This window comes from Erpetoichthys calabaricus, chromosome 3 (assembly GCF_900747795.2).
Source record: "Erpetoichthys calabaricus chromosome 3, fErpCal1.3, whole genome shotgun sequence".
Lineage (NCBI taxonomy): Eukaryota > Metazoa > Chordata > Cladistia > Polypteriformes > Polypteridae > Erpetoichthys > Erpetoichthys calabaricus.
The window spans coordinates 262,074,120-262,089,301 of NC_041396.2; the positions used below are offsets into that span (position 1 = coordinate 262,074,120).

The 15,182-nt window shown below is 41.1% G+C and overlaps 1 protein-coding gene across 3 annotated transcripts in view; it reads right to left on the bottom strand.

Moving 5' to 3' along the window:
• The window catches only part of rnf167 (ring finger protein 167), a 99,863-nt gene that overhangs the window by 69,999 nt on the left and 14,682 nt on the right, over positions 1-15,182 (bottom strand). For 2 of the 3 annotated variants that reach the window (XM_028798165.2, XM_051924086.1), the window contains exon 2: positions 1,052-1,140. The exons of the other annotated variant lie outside the window; for it this stretch is intronic. The gene's annotated coding sequence lies outside the window, so the exon portion shown is untranslated. The remainder of the gene's footprint in view (positions 1-1,051; positions 1,141-15,182) is intronic. 3 annotated transcript variants of the gene reach the window in all.

A 15,182-nucleotide genomic window follows, 5' to 3' on the forward strand; every position in this document is an offset into this window, starting at 1 on the left:
TTTTAGTACAATGCTCATGACAGTAGAATAGGTTATTCTTAGCCAGTCTTCTGCAGTAATTGAAGTGGAAGATGTGGTTAACATCCACTCATGCATGGGAAAAAAGTACCGTTGAATACCTTGAAAACGGTATAATTTTGAAAAATACCGTGATATAGAATTTTGGTCATACCGCCCAGCACTAGTCTGAATACTTTCTGAATCCACTATAGATATAAGAGACTCGCTCACTGGTCATTTTCTCAGACTGAAAGGTAAACTAATTGGTCGTAACTGCTTTTATTAAGGAAAATTATACTCGTCATTCAACTGAAGACTGTATTGTCACTGACAATATTAATAGATTATCCAATCAAAAGTAGTAATAAAGATGGTTCTTGGAAGTGGTGAATGAACAAAAGATTATTTAAAAATGTTTATAGTAAGTTACTACTGACTGAAGAAGTTTGTATAGTGTAGTTTATTCTGTAAAATAATAAACATTCAAATTAATTTAAAACTTGGACATCTTTAGCACTAAGGCTCTCAAAACTTAACCCACTTGCAATTTTAGATAATGCCTCATTTGTCTCAGCATTTAAATCAAGACTAGAGTCCTTTGGTTAGCATAGCACACCCCCTAAATAAAGTCTGGTTTGGATATTCACACTATAAAAACATTGTATTTATTATTCGTGCAAAAAAGAATTGTAACACTCAATATGGCCAAATCATACATATTTTCCATTTCTTTTCCGTAATCTCAAGAAGCATTTGAGGCCCACTGTTAGCTAGACCAAACTATTCCTCCTAGCCTTGAAATGCACAGAAATTCTGTCTTTCAAGCAGAAAAACACATAATTAAACCATAATATGGATTAAACCACTGTTATGGATTAGCATATGCCATACAATCAGGTGGGATTCCAAGGTGTGTGTGTGTGTAGGCATCTAGGCGACTTATTTCAGTTGTTTGAACATGAAAAAAATCAATTTAACTCATAAGATTAGCCACTAGCATTTGTTACTGCAAATACTTCCCAACTGTAGTTGGGCATAAAACACATTTTACCTCAAATGCAGACACTGAGTTGTAGTTCCAGATGCTTGGTCATCTGTCTGGCAATGGTGCCAAACGTCTGCTAGACTTTAAGTGACTCACTGCATAATAATAAAAAAAAAAAAGAGAAAATATGCCAATTGGTTTCAATGAAGTAAAGGAATACTCTTAACACCACCATCCTTTTGTTATATTACTTTAAATTACTCAGAACAATGAATAAGTCATCCATATTATTTATCACGTTTCAAAGTAAATACCACAACAAATCAAGATATTTCTGTGTCTAACAGTAAAGTAAAAAAATGGTACCAGTATTTAAAACAACCTTAAAGATTTCAAGTGGATTGTGATAGTTTGCAGGCTACACTGGCTGCATATTTAGATGAAAAAGTTTCTTGTGGTATTCTGGAAAACAAACACACAAGGCAAACACTGTTGTTCTCTTCATCAGCTATTGTGCAAGATTTGAGAATCATACATATGAATTTATCAAAATCAAGGAAGCATATACAGTTTGTTAAAGATCTTTTCTAGAAAACACATATGCGGTGTCAAAAACAAACATATGCAAGGGTGATCTTAACAATAGGATAACTCCAGAAGACTGTTAATAATCAAAGAGATATTTAGTGTCTTACTAATTTATTATTAATTATATTAATAAATGAAATGCACATTAATACAAAAAGTGTTTTTAGGATATCAGCATAGGGTTTAAGAATGCGATCATCATGGGCTACTGTATTTATCTTAATATGCGCACATTACAAATTTAATTCTTTTACATTTTCTATCCAGTATCTGAAAAATCCTGCTTTAAATACATACTAAAAATAAAAATTCTAACAGTATTATAGAAGCACTTTAGTAGGTTCAAAGTTAATTCAGGATAATTTCCATTTAAACAAACTCTTTAAAGTGGTTTCTGCAACAACATGCTTTTAAATTCTGGTTTTTCATTGAACCAACCAGTTAGATTTTTAACATTTACTATTGTAGGGTTTATATTTACATCGTTTTCAGCTTCAAAAAAACATTACTAAAGAATAATATTTAACACATTCTGAAATGTGAGAATCTCATGGTTCTTTAATTTTCTAAATCTGTCCCTCTTTTTTATATTTGTCTCAACCTGAAGATTCCTGTGTGAACTTAAACTTGTCAGTTTTATATTAATTTATTTCAGAACTTCTGTTAAACAGCCTAAGTTTTACTGTTTTCAAGGTTTCTTATGAGTAAACATAATTTGTTATTGCTGATGCCTCTGTACAAATTGAGTAAGGGAAAATTACTTGAGCCGTCGTTACCTGAACTTAGTAAATTTAAAACTGTTAAAGACAGAATTACATTCCTCAATATAACATTCAAATATATGATGTGTGCTTTTACCAACGGGTTAAATTAATGAATATTAGTTTGCCTTCAACAGCTAAAACAAAACAACAAAGTCAGTGTTTGCAGATTCATATTTAGCACTGCAGTATTGCTTGTCCTACAAACAGCATGTTTCATCAATTACACTCATCAGCCACTTTATTAGGTACACCTTTGTAGTACCAGGTTGGACCCCCTTTTGCCTTCACAATTGCCGTAACTCTTCATTGCACTGATTCAACAAGGTGCTGGAAACATTCCTCAGGGATTCTGGTCAGTAGTGAGAGGATAGCATCACACAGCAAGGTTATTATACTTAATGAAAACTAAAATCAAAACTGAAACTATTATTAAAAAAACATTTTCGTAAACTGTCCATCCATCCATCCATCCATTGTCTCCCGCTTATCCGAGGTCGGGTCGCGGGGGCAGCAGCTTGAGCAGAGATGCCCAGACTTCCCTCTCCCCGACCACTTCTTCTAGCTCTTCCGGGAGAATCCCAAGGCGTTCCCAGGCCAGTCGAGAGACATAGTCCCTCCAGCGTGTCCTGGGTCTTCCCCGGGGCCTCCTCCCGGTTGGACGTGCCTGGAACACCTCACCAGGGAGGCGTACAGGAGGCATCCTGATCAGATGCCCGAGCCACCTCATCTGACTCCTCTCGATGCAGAGGAGCAGCGGCTCTACTCTGAGCCCCTCCCGGATGACTGAGCTTCTCACCCTATCTTTAAGGGAAAGCCCAGACACCCTGCGGAGGAAACTCATTTCAGCCGCTTGTATTCGCGATCTCGTTCTTTCGGTCACTACCCATAGCTCATGACCATAGGTGAGGGTAGGAACATAGATCGACTGGTAAATTGAGAGCTTCGCCTTGCGGCTCAGCTCCTTTTTCACCACGACAGACCGATGCAACGCCCGCATTACTGCGGATGCCGCACCGATCCGCCTGTCGATCTCCCGCTCCATTCTTTCCTCACTCGTGAACAAGACCCCGAGATACTTGAACTCCTCCACTTGGGGCAGGATCTCGCTACCAACCCTGAGAGGGCACTCCACCCTTTTCCGGTTGAGGACCATGGTCTCGGATTTGGAGGTGCTGATTCTCATCCCAGCCGCTTCACACTCGGCTGCGAACCGATCCAGAGAGAGCTGAAGATCACGGCCTGATGAAGCAAACAGGACAACATCATCTGCAAAAATCAGTGACCCAATCCTGAGCCCACCAAACCGGACCCCCTCAACACCCTGGCTGCGCCTAGAAATTCTGTCCATAAAAGTTATGAACAGAATCGGTGACAAAGGGCAGCCCTGGCGGAGTCCAACTCTCACTGGAAATGGGTTCGACTTACTGCCGGCAATGCGGACCAAGCTCTGGCACTGATCGTACAGGGACTGAACAGCCCTTATCAGGGGGGCCGGTACCCCCATACTCTCGGAGTACCCCCCACAGGATTCCCCGAGGGACACGGTCGAATGCCTTTTCTAAGTCCACAAAACACATGTAGACTGGTTGGGCAAACTCCCATGCACCCTCCAGGACCCTGCTAAGGGTATAGAGCTGGTCCACTGTTCCGCGACCAGGACGAAAACCACACTGTTCCTCCTGAATCCGAGGCTCGACTATCCGACGGACCCTCCTCTCCAGGACCCCTGAATAGACTTTTCCAGGGAGGCTGAGGAGTGTGATCCCTCTGTAGTTGGAACACACCCTCCGATCCCCCTTCTTAAAGAGGGGGACCACCACCCCGGTCTGCCAATCCAGAGGCACTGTCCCTGATGTCCATGCGATGTTGCAGAGGCGTGTCAGCCAAGACAGTCCTACAACATCCAGAGCCTTGAGGAACTCCGGGCGTATCTCATCCACCCCCGGGGCCCTGCCACCAAGGAGTTTTTTGACCACCTCGGTGACCTCAGTCCCAGAGATGGGGGAGCCCACCTCTGAGTCCCCAGGCTCTGCTTCCTCATTGGAAGGCATGTTAATGGGATTGAGGAGGTCTTCGAAGTATTCCCCCCACCGACCCACAACGTCCCGAGTCGAGGTCAGCAGCGCACCATCCCCACCATATACAGTGTTGACACTGCACTGCTTCCCCTTCCTGAGACGCCGGATGGTGGACCAGAATCTCCTCAAAGCCGTCCGAAAGTCATTCTCCATGGCCTCCCCAAACTCCTCCCACGCCCGAGTTTTTGCCTCAGCAACCACCAAAGCCGCATTCCGCTTGGCCTGCCGGTACCTATCAGCTGCCTCCGGGGTCCCACAGGACAAAAGGGTCCTGTAGGACTCCTTCTTCAGCTTGACGGCATCCTTCACCGCCGGTGTCCACCAGCGGGTTCGGGGATTGCCGCCACGACAGGCACTGACCACCTTACGGCCACAGCTCCGGTCAGCTGCCTCAACAATAGAGGCACTGAACATGGCCCATTCGGACTCAATGTCCCCCCACCTCCCTCGGGATGTGGTCAAAGTTCTGCCGGAGGTGGGAGTTGAAGATACTTCTGACAGGGGGCTCTGCCAGACGTTCCCAGCAGACCCTCACAACACGTTTGGGCCTACCACGCCTGACCGGCATCCTCCCCCACCATCGAAGCCAACTCACCACCAGGTGGTGATCAGTTGACAGCTCCGCCCCTCTCTTCACCCGAGTGTCCAAGACATGTGGCCGCAAGTCCGACGACACGACCACAAAGTCGATCATCGAACTGAGGCCTAGGGTGTCCTGGTGCCAAGTGCACATATGAACACCCCTATGCTTGAACATGGTGTTCGTTATGGACAATCCGTGACGAGCACAGAAGTCCAATAACAAAACACCGCTCGGGTTCAGATCAGGGGGGCCATTCCTCCCAATCACGCCCTTCCAGGTCTCACTGTCATTGCCCACGTGAGCATTGAAGTCTCCCAGCAGAACGAGGGAGTCCCCAGAAGGTATGCCCTCTAGCACCCCCTCCAGGGACTCCAAAAAGGGTGGGTACTCCGAACTGCTGTTCGGTGCATACGCACAAACAACAGTTAGGACCCGTCCCCCCACCCGAAGGCGAAGGGAGGCTACCCTCTCGTCCACCGGGGTAAACCCCAATGTACAGGCTCCAAGTTGGGGGGCAATAAGTATACCCACACCTGCTCGGCGCCTCTCACCGGGGGCAACTCCAGAGTGGTAGAGAGTCCAGCCCCTCTCAAGGAGATTGGTTCCAGAGTCCAAGCTGTGCGTTGAGGTGAGCCCGACTATATCTAGCCGGAACCTCTCAACTTCGCGCACTAGCTCAGGCTCCTTCCCCTTCAGAGAGGTGACATTCCACGTCCCAAGAGCCAGTTTCTGTAGCCGAGGATCGGACTGCCAAGGTCCCCGCCTTCGGCCACCACCCAACTCACACTGCACCCGACCTCCTTGGCCCCTCCCATAGGTGGTGAGCCCATGGGAAGGGGGACCCACATTGCCTCTTCGGGCTGTGCCCGGCCGAGCCCCATGGGTGCAGGCCCGGCCACCAGGCGCTCGCCATTGAGCCCCACCTCCAGGCCTGGCTCCAGAGTGGGGCCCCGGTGACCCGCGTCCGGGCAAGGGAAAACGCCGTCCAAAATGGTTTTTCTTCATAGGAGGTTTGTTTAACCGCTCTTTGTCTCATCCCTCACCTAGGACCAGTTTGCCTTGGGTGGCCCTACTAGGGGCATAAAGCCCCGGACAACAGAGCTCCTAGGATCATTGGGACACGCAAACCCCTCCACCACGATAAGGTGACGGTTAAAGGAGGGGTAAACTGAAATAAAATAAAATAATTAACAAAACCGAAATGAAAAACTAAACGAAATTATTAAAGTAGCTAGAAAGACTAACTAAAATTAAATCATAATTTACTAAAAATAGTTAGTTTTTGAATGAATATTTTTGCCGTTAGTCTTTAACCCTTGTAACTTTTAACTCTAAACCAGAAAGTCATCCACCACAAGCTGCTGTTCACACAGTATTTGCAGTGACAGAGCAAGCTAAATATGGGTACTATAAAGCATGTGAAATAGAAAGAGATTTACGTGCCTCCTTTCTTTGCACTTGTAGATCGAGATGCAATTCAAATGCCTGAAATTGGAATGTGCTGGTCAACAAAACCTTTACCGTATGGACAGAAAAATCACGAGTGAGTAACATTTCAGTTTACTTCTGAGGTGACTGCTTTTTATTGACAGTAATTCGCCTGCCACTTTGCACAAGGAGAAATCGTTTTGACTTTCTTGTATAATATACAATCATGGCCGAAATTATCGGCACCCCTGGAATTTTCCCAGAAAATGCACCATTTCTCCCAGAAAATTGTTGCAATTACAAATGTATTGGTATACACATCTTTATTTCCTTTATGTGTATTGGAACAACACAAAAAAACAGAGAAAAAAAGCCAAATCTGACATCATGTCACACAGAACTCAAAAAATGGGCCAGACAAAGTTATTGGCACCTTTTCAAAATTGTGGGTAAATCATTTTATTTCAAGCATATGATGCTCGTTTGAACTCACCTGTGGCAAGAAACAGGTGCTGGCAATATAGCAATCACACCTGAAGCCAGTTAAAATGGAGAAAAGTTGACTCAACCTTTCTGTTGTGTGTCTGAGTGTGCCACACTAAGCATGGAGAACAGAAAGAAGAGCAGAGAATTGTCTGAGAACAAAAATTGTGGAAAAATAACAACAATCTCAAGGCTACAAGTCCATCTCCAGAGATCTTCATGTTCCTTTGTCCACTGTGCACAACATAATCAAGAAGTTCACAACACATGGCACTGTAGCTAATCTCCCTGGACGTGGACGGAAGAGAAAAATTGATAAAAGACTGCAACGAAGGATAGTCCGAATGGTGGATAAACAGCCCCAATCAACTTCAAAACACATTCAAGCTATTCTGCAGACTCAGGGTGCAACAGTGTCAGCTCGAACTATCCGTCGACATCTGAACGAAATGCAAATGCAATGGCAGGAGAGCCAGGAGGACCCCACAGCTGACACAGAAACATAAAAAAGCCAGACTGGAGCTGGCCAAAATGTACTTAAGGAAGCCAAAATCATTCTGGGCGAATGTCTTGTGGAAGGATGAGACCACGGTAGAGCTTTTTGGTAAAGCTCATCATTCTACTGTTTACAGAAAACGGAATGAGGCCTATGAAGAAAAGAACACAGTACCTACAGTCAAACATGGTGGAGGTTCTAAGATGTTTTGGGGATGTTTTGCTGACTCTGGCACTGGATGCCTTGACTGTGTGCAAGGCATCATGAAATCTGAAGACTACCAAAAGATATTGGGGCGCAATGTAGGGCCGAGTGTCAGAAAGCTGGGTCTACGTCAGAGGTCATGGGTGTTCCAGCAGGACAATGACCCCAAACATACCTCTAAAAGCACTCAGAAATGGTTGAAGACAAAGAGCTGGAGAGTTCTGAAGTGGCCAGCAATGAGTCAGGATCTAAATCCTATTGAACACTTATGGAGAGATCTCAAAATTGCTGTTGGGAGAAGGCGCCCCTCAAATCTGAGAGATCTTGAACAGTTTGCAAAAGAAGAGTGGTCGGAAATTCCAGTTGAGAGGTGTAACAAGCTTGTTGATGGTTATAGGAAGCGCTTGATTTCAGTTATTTTTTCCAAAGGGCGTGCAACCAAATATTAAGTTGAGGGTGCCAATAATTTTGTCCAGCCCAGTTTTTGAGTTTTGTGTGAAATGATGTCAGAATTGGCTTTTTTTTCTCTTTTTTTTGTGTTGTTCCACAAGCTTGGCACACCTATCCTTGGCCAGTTTCACCCATTCCTCTTTGCAGCACCTCTCAAGCTCCATCAGGTTGGACGGGAAGCGTCGGTGCACAGCCATTTTAAGATCTCTACAGAGACGTTCAATCGGATTCAAGTCTGGGCTCTGGCTGGGCCACTCAAGGACATTCACAGAGTTGTCCTGAAGCCACTCCTTTGACATCTTGGCTGTGTGCTTAGGGTCGTTGTCCTGCTAAAAGATGAACCGTCGCCCCAGTCTGAGGTCAAGAGCGCTCTGGAGCAGGTTTTCATCCAGGATGTCTCTGTACATTGCTTCAGTCATCTTTCCCTTTATCCTGACTAGTCTCCCAGTTCCTGCCGCTGAAAAACATCCCCACAGCATGATGCTGCCACCACCATGCTTCACTGTAGGGATGGTATTGGCCTGGTGATGAGCGGTGCCTGGTTTCCTCCAAATGTGACGCCTGGCATTCACACCAAAAAGTTCAATCTTTGTCTCATCAGACCAGAGAATTTTCTTTCTCATGGTCTGACAGTCCTTCAGGCGCCTTTTGGCAAACTCCAGGCGGGCTGCCATGTGCCTTTTACTAAGGAGTGGCTTCCGTCTGGCCACTCTACCATACAGGCCTGATTGGTGGATTGCTGCAGAGATGGTTGTCCTTCTGGAAGGTTCTCCTCTCTCCACAGAGGACCTCTGGAGCTCTGACAGAGTGACCATTGGGTTCTTGGTCACCTCCCTGACTAAGGCCCTTCTCCCCCAATCGCTCAGTTTAGATGGCCAGCCAGCTCTAGGAAGAGTCCTGGTGGTTTCGAACTTCTTCCACTTACGGATGATGGAGGCCACTGTGCTCATTGGGACCTTCAAAGCAGCAGAATTTTTTCTGTAAACTTCCCCAGATTTGTGCCTCGAGACAATCCTGTCTCGGAGGTCTACAGACAACTCCTTTGACTTCATGCTTGGGTTGTGCTCTGACGTGAACTGTCAATTGTGGGACCTTATATAGACAGGTGTGTGCCTTTCCAAATCATGTCCAATCAACTGAATTTACCAGAGGTGGACTTCAATTAAGCTGCAGAAACATCTCAAGGATGATCAGGGGAAACAGGATGCACCTGAGCGCAATTTTGAGCTTCACGGCAAAGGCTGTGAATACTTATGTACATGTGTTTTCTCAATTTTTTTATTTTTAATAAATTTGCAAAAACCTCAAGTAAACTTTTTTCACGCTGTCATTATGGGGTGTTATGTGTAGAATTCTGAGGGAAAAAATGAATTTAATCCATTTTGGAATAAGGTTATAACATAACAAAATGTGGAAAAAGTGATGTGCTGTGAATACTTTCCGGATGCACTGTACCTAATAAAGTGGCGGGTGAGTGTATATGTCTCTGTTAACACAGTATATGTCATATTTATAAGGAGATGTATGTGCATTGTCCTTCAAAGCACTGAAACACTAAATATATTTTATTTTGGTATTAACAAATGGAGCAACTAATGTCATTTCCAATGTAAGAAAGCCAAATACCCACTTTGTCTGAATCTTACTATTGTTAGCACTGACAGGCCTTTGAGATCCCACCATTATATATGTATAATTGTGAATGGGTGCAGGGTGAACAACCAAGACCCCCTTCCTTGACACCTCAACCCATGACAATGACCTGTTCATGCTGGTTAGAAAATGGATGTATGCCAAGACTGATAAACATCTGTAGAAGTGCTCATTACAAACAGAGAATGAACGCAAATCCTCCATTCTTTTGACAGGTATGATTATATCACTCTCGAAGCATACAAAAATCTGTTTCTGAACTAATTCCATAATGGGATAAAAAAGGCAATAATGCAAGCCTTTGACTTTGTCAGTCATTTCAAGCAGTAATAGCCATTAGCAACACTAGTAATGGACTGGATGTATTTTGAAATAAATGTAATGGCATCTTGAATTAAAAAAAAATATATATCAATTGCTATCAAAAACATGAAAATGTCTGGGTGTGCTGAGACTTTTCAAGGGTACTATAAATGAACATGTCTCAAAGTAAATCTTCTCAATGTAAATTTTAATTAAACATGTAACTGACAAAAATCAATTGGTTACCTACATTATGATTTTAAACTAAATAACAATGAACTGTTAACATCCATAATCTAGACTATACTGGTTAATGTGCTCTTACATGTTCTGTGTGATCAACGTCAAGTCTGGACACTTGGTGGAGCAATCAAGTCAATTCAGATTTATTTATAATAACACATTTAAACAAATGTGGAATAAATTGCTTTACAATGACACAAGTTATAAAGCAAGTATGGAACATAATATGTTAAAATTAAAGTATAAAAATAAACACATAAAATGCCACAAATGTATGATCATAAAACTAAGAATGCAATTAGAGATAGAAAAAAAAAATCAAATAAACTGCCAAATTTTAAATATCAACACAACCTAAAATTGTGAATAAAAATATATTTTTAAACGAGATAGAAAAATTATCAGGTGTGGCAGCTGAACTTATTATGAAAGGCATGCTGTTGAAGGACCTACTACAGACTGAACAGACAGAGCTAGATCTGAAGACCTGAGAAACAAGGAGGATGAGCAGGGACAGAGGTGATCAGCAAGATAACACATAGATATCCTGGGTAAAGCTTTAAAAACAATAACACTTTAAAATTCACCTTGCATCTCTCTTGAAGCCAACACAGATGAAATGGCGAAATGAAATTGTCTTTTATTAGTGCCAGTCAAAACTCTAGCAGCAGCATTTTGGACCAGGCAAGACAGAGATGAGCAGCACTGAAAGCAGGACAAAACAAAACCATTTATGGGCTTTTGCAAAGCATTAAATTATTAGTTTATCATATTTGAAATCCAAATCAAAAATTATACTAAAGGTTTCTGATGTGTAGGGTTACTAAAAGGCTAATAAAGATTCAGGTGGGTTTGGGGGTTTTGTTTGGGCAAAAAGAATAATTTCTGGTTTCTGAGATTTTTTTTTAAAAACTAGGGGGCTTCGCTCGCCAAAATACAATTTAAAGTGTGTTTTATTTTCATGGGAATTGTTACATATGCATTATGTTCACTTTTTATTTTAGAACTTCAGTAAAAACAATATTTGAAATAAACTTTTCTTCAAGATCACATTGAATTTTGATTCCTTGTTTGGTCTTACAGCGTGATAATGCAGTATAACTGGTCGTGAGTGAATATCGTTTCTTTGTCTCTTATAAATAAACTGACTTTTTCAAATGTTTGTCCTTGTGATTTGTTAATTGTCATTGCAAAAGCTATTGTCACGGGAAACTGTAAATGTTTTAAAACAAATGGCATATTCCCGTTTCAAGTTCATTCAATAAAAATAAGACTTTCTGATAAAATCTACTTACGAAAGTGGGAATATCCAGAGCCAATGTAGCCGGTGGCATTGTTCTCAAGAAGCTGTGGATTTCTGGCCATTGTGAATCGCACGTCATTGTAATAAAGAAATCTGGCTAACGATAGTTCTGGTTGCATCAGGATATAACTGTTGCAATGCTCTTGGACTACCTTGATATGATGATGGTAATATTACTGCTTTACCTATTTTGAATTGGTCAGACCTATTGATATTTGAATTGTGTACGTGATCAATGAGACCTTGCATATGTTCCGTTCTAAGTTTAGCATGATTCAATTTAATAAAGAAGAGACGATTAGGTGTGAGTTTTACCCGAAATATTGTGTGGGTGTTATTTGTTTTTCTGAATGTGTTTGTTTCATATTGTACGGCCACCCTGTTTCGCCATCTAGGAAAAGCAAAGGAAAAGAGTACAGGGTTGGCATGTGGTGATGTATTTGACATACACGATGAATCATGCTTTGCCTTTGAATATACACGAATATCTATTCTGTCTTTGATATCTCCATTTTTCGAAAGTATCGCTGACAATTCCTCACATGTGGGTTTATTATAAATGCGACAATGATCTTTCGGATTCATATAGACATCCAAGATAATTACTTTGTCCGTGTTTTACTAATAACTTCCATGTAAAGTGTGATACTTTTGGATGTATGGATTTGTATCCATTATTGGCTGTATAATTTCTATTACGTCGGATCGTTTAACTCTTTCATTTCTATGTTGCATCACTTCTCCGTGATCATAAATATACACCTGACCAAATTGTGTTTTTTTTTTTTTAATTAAACTTGTCGTAGCTGTAATTGTTGCGGGAACATCGATTCTCACAGTATATGGTACTTTTCCCTGTTGGCAACATGAATTAGACGATCTACAAGTCTCTGACGTAAACTGTATAGCCTTACAATATCGACATACTTCTGACATATCACCTATGTCCATATAATCAATCTCTTTTTGCTGTTCTGTTATTTCACCTAGTAATAATTTCCTTTTGTTTGCGCGAATGCGATCTGTACCCTCTGTTTGACACCTTCGAATTGTAGTACTGTCATATTTTTTAACTTGCTCTGCGTGTGTATCGCACCAAGGTTTGTTTTGAGCCTTTCGAATTCCACTGCTGTCATAATCTGTAAACTGCTCTGCATGTGTATGTTTGGACATGCCTTTGCCTTTTATTTCTAACCCCCGTTATTTCACCTATCTGTAACTGGGAAAGCTCGCTCTCTTTACAGAGAGGGATTACTAAATATAACAGTAATCACCACTTTTCACAATTAGTATAACATGACAGCTGTAATCACAGTCTTGATTAATTTATGATTAAATGTACAGCACTAGCCCGAGGAATCCAAACTCAACCCATGAAACTTTAGTGAAACTTGGTCTAGTGTAGGAAATATCATACAAATCGATACTTCGGTGCCAAGTGGATATCAAAATTCTGTAAATGTAACAGTAATAGTACTACATATACCATGGAAAAGCTAAGTGAAAAATCAGTACTTCACACATGAATGGCTCCAAGTAGATGAATTACTTTGGAAGGCACAATAATTCACTGAGAAAAATGCAAGTGAAAACTACACACAAAAATGGATCATGGTGTTGTTGATACAGATACACATTCTCACGTAGAGAAGAAAACCAGCATAAATAAATTTCTGGGAATGCTTTGTGTTAGAAGTGGAATTTCGATGAGCAATTATGCAAATTGTAATTATAAAATACGGCCAAAATAAAACACACAAGCTTTTGTTATTGTCATTTTTATCTTATTATGAAGATTTGCCCATGTTCTGAAAGCAGTTATGTGACATATCTACATGAGTGATACTGTTTAACTGTCACATATTTTTTAAGATGAAGTGAAATGACGGAAAGATTAGTCACTTTTAACAAAATGTCCTATACACAACTGATAAAAGAGCAGAAGCTGCCCATTTGTTCTCTAATTGTAAGGAAAATACCTACTGGTCCAACTAAGAATTCATTAATTTTCTATCTGGCATACACAGTTTAGAGTTGTGGGGAAAGCTAGTATCAACAAATATGCATAATGGACAGTGGGATATGGGAGGAAAATGTACACTTGCTGCTCCCTTTGTCAATACCAAAATAAAATCAGTGTTCTAATGCTTCAAAGCACAACTGCACATCTCCCTTTTAATAAATGTACTCCATTAACAAAATGCCAAACTGCCAAGACATGCAGTTAGCAGATCGGGCAAAACAGCATAACACATACCTAAATAATGATAAACAAACACTAAATTTGTATCTAAGTTTTCTTTCAAAAACCAAACGAATGTTCATGAGAATAAGCCATGAAATGTGAAAAACATATTACAGGCATATATTTTTATTTTAATGGTTAACGTTAATTGACTAAAAGGAAAGGCAGATCAGTTAATTTTCTAATTTTGGATTTTTACATAGACTAAGCAATAACAAAGTCTGGTCACTCATGTAAGATACTTTAAAAATAGCATAACATTATCATGAAATTCAAAAATTCAACTGTACAGATAAGATTTGAATTTCTATTTTTCATTTTTAATTTTTTTAATATAATGCTAACTTACATTCTCTGTGCTGCACCGACAGTGTGTTTTATGCAAACAACCGACAGAACAGAAGCAATCAACAGGCTAAACAGCAGCATTTACCAACAGCTTGACAAACGACTAAAGGACAGGTGGTACCCTGGACAGGAAAACAGAGAAGTGATCATATTAAGCGTTTACAGTTAGAAATTAAATGGAAGGAGAAAGCAAAGCTCAAAGGAGATGCAAGGTGTGCTATAAACGGAGTGCGTCGGTGCCAGGCCCTGTGGTTGCGAGTAAGTGTCAACGAGACCCATACATGAGGAAGTGGTGTCCTCTGAGCCAAAAGTGAAGCTGTAGTGTTGTCAGAGTGGTAGGAGCCCTTGATCTATTGGTTACACCATTACATGAATATGCATGAAAGCCCAAAGGAACACCCTTCCCCAAAGCTCTTTGATTTTAGGCCTGACATCATCAGTTTAAACTTAATGTCATAATCATAATATACTCTCATTTCACATTATTTCAACTGATTATCCATTTCAATTCAAAAGAATATACTCTTGTAAAATTGTGTTTTATAATGACCATCAACAAAAGCCAACTTACTAGGAAAAGCAGGAATTGCTTAATTCAAGAATGTTTTACTCTTGTGCAACTGTGTATAGCATGTTCAAAAGTAAGCAGCTCCAGATTTCTAATATTATTACTTATTTGACTAATGTCATTATTCAAGATGACATACAACATCTGAGATATGATTAGTAAAACTTACTTTGTTGTTCCATTTGGAGTACAAGCAGGTGATGTGACTTGCTCAGGTTATCAAATTGTACAGAGTACACATTCCTATTTATATACTTGACCAGCATGCAACATACACTACTGTTCACCACCATGAATGTTGCCGCATTGATTATATAAAATGTAACACAAAATACAACAGGCCAAATCTCCAGAAACCCTGGTTGGGCCATCAAGAATTCCAAATGTAGCAAACATTTAAAATATAAATTCTTTCGTTTACTGTATGCTTCTTTTGTAAATTGTGATTATACTGTTTATA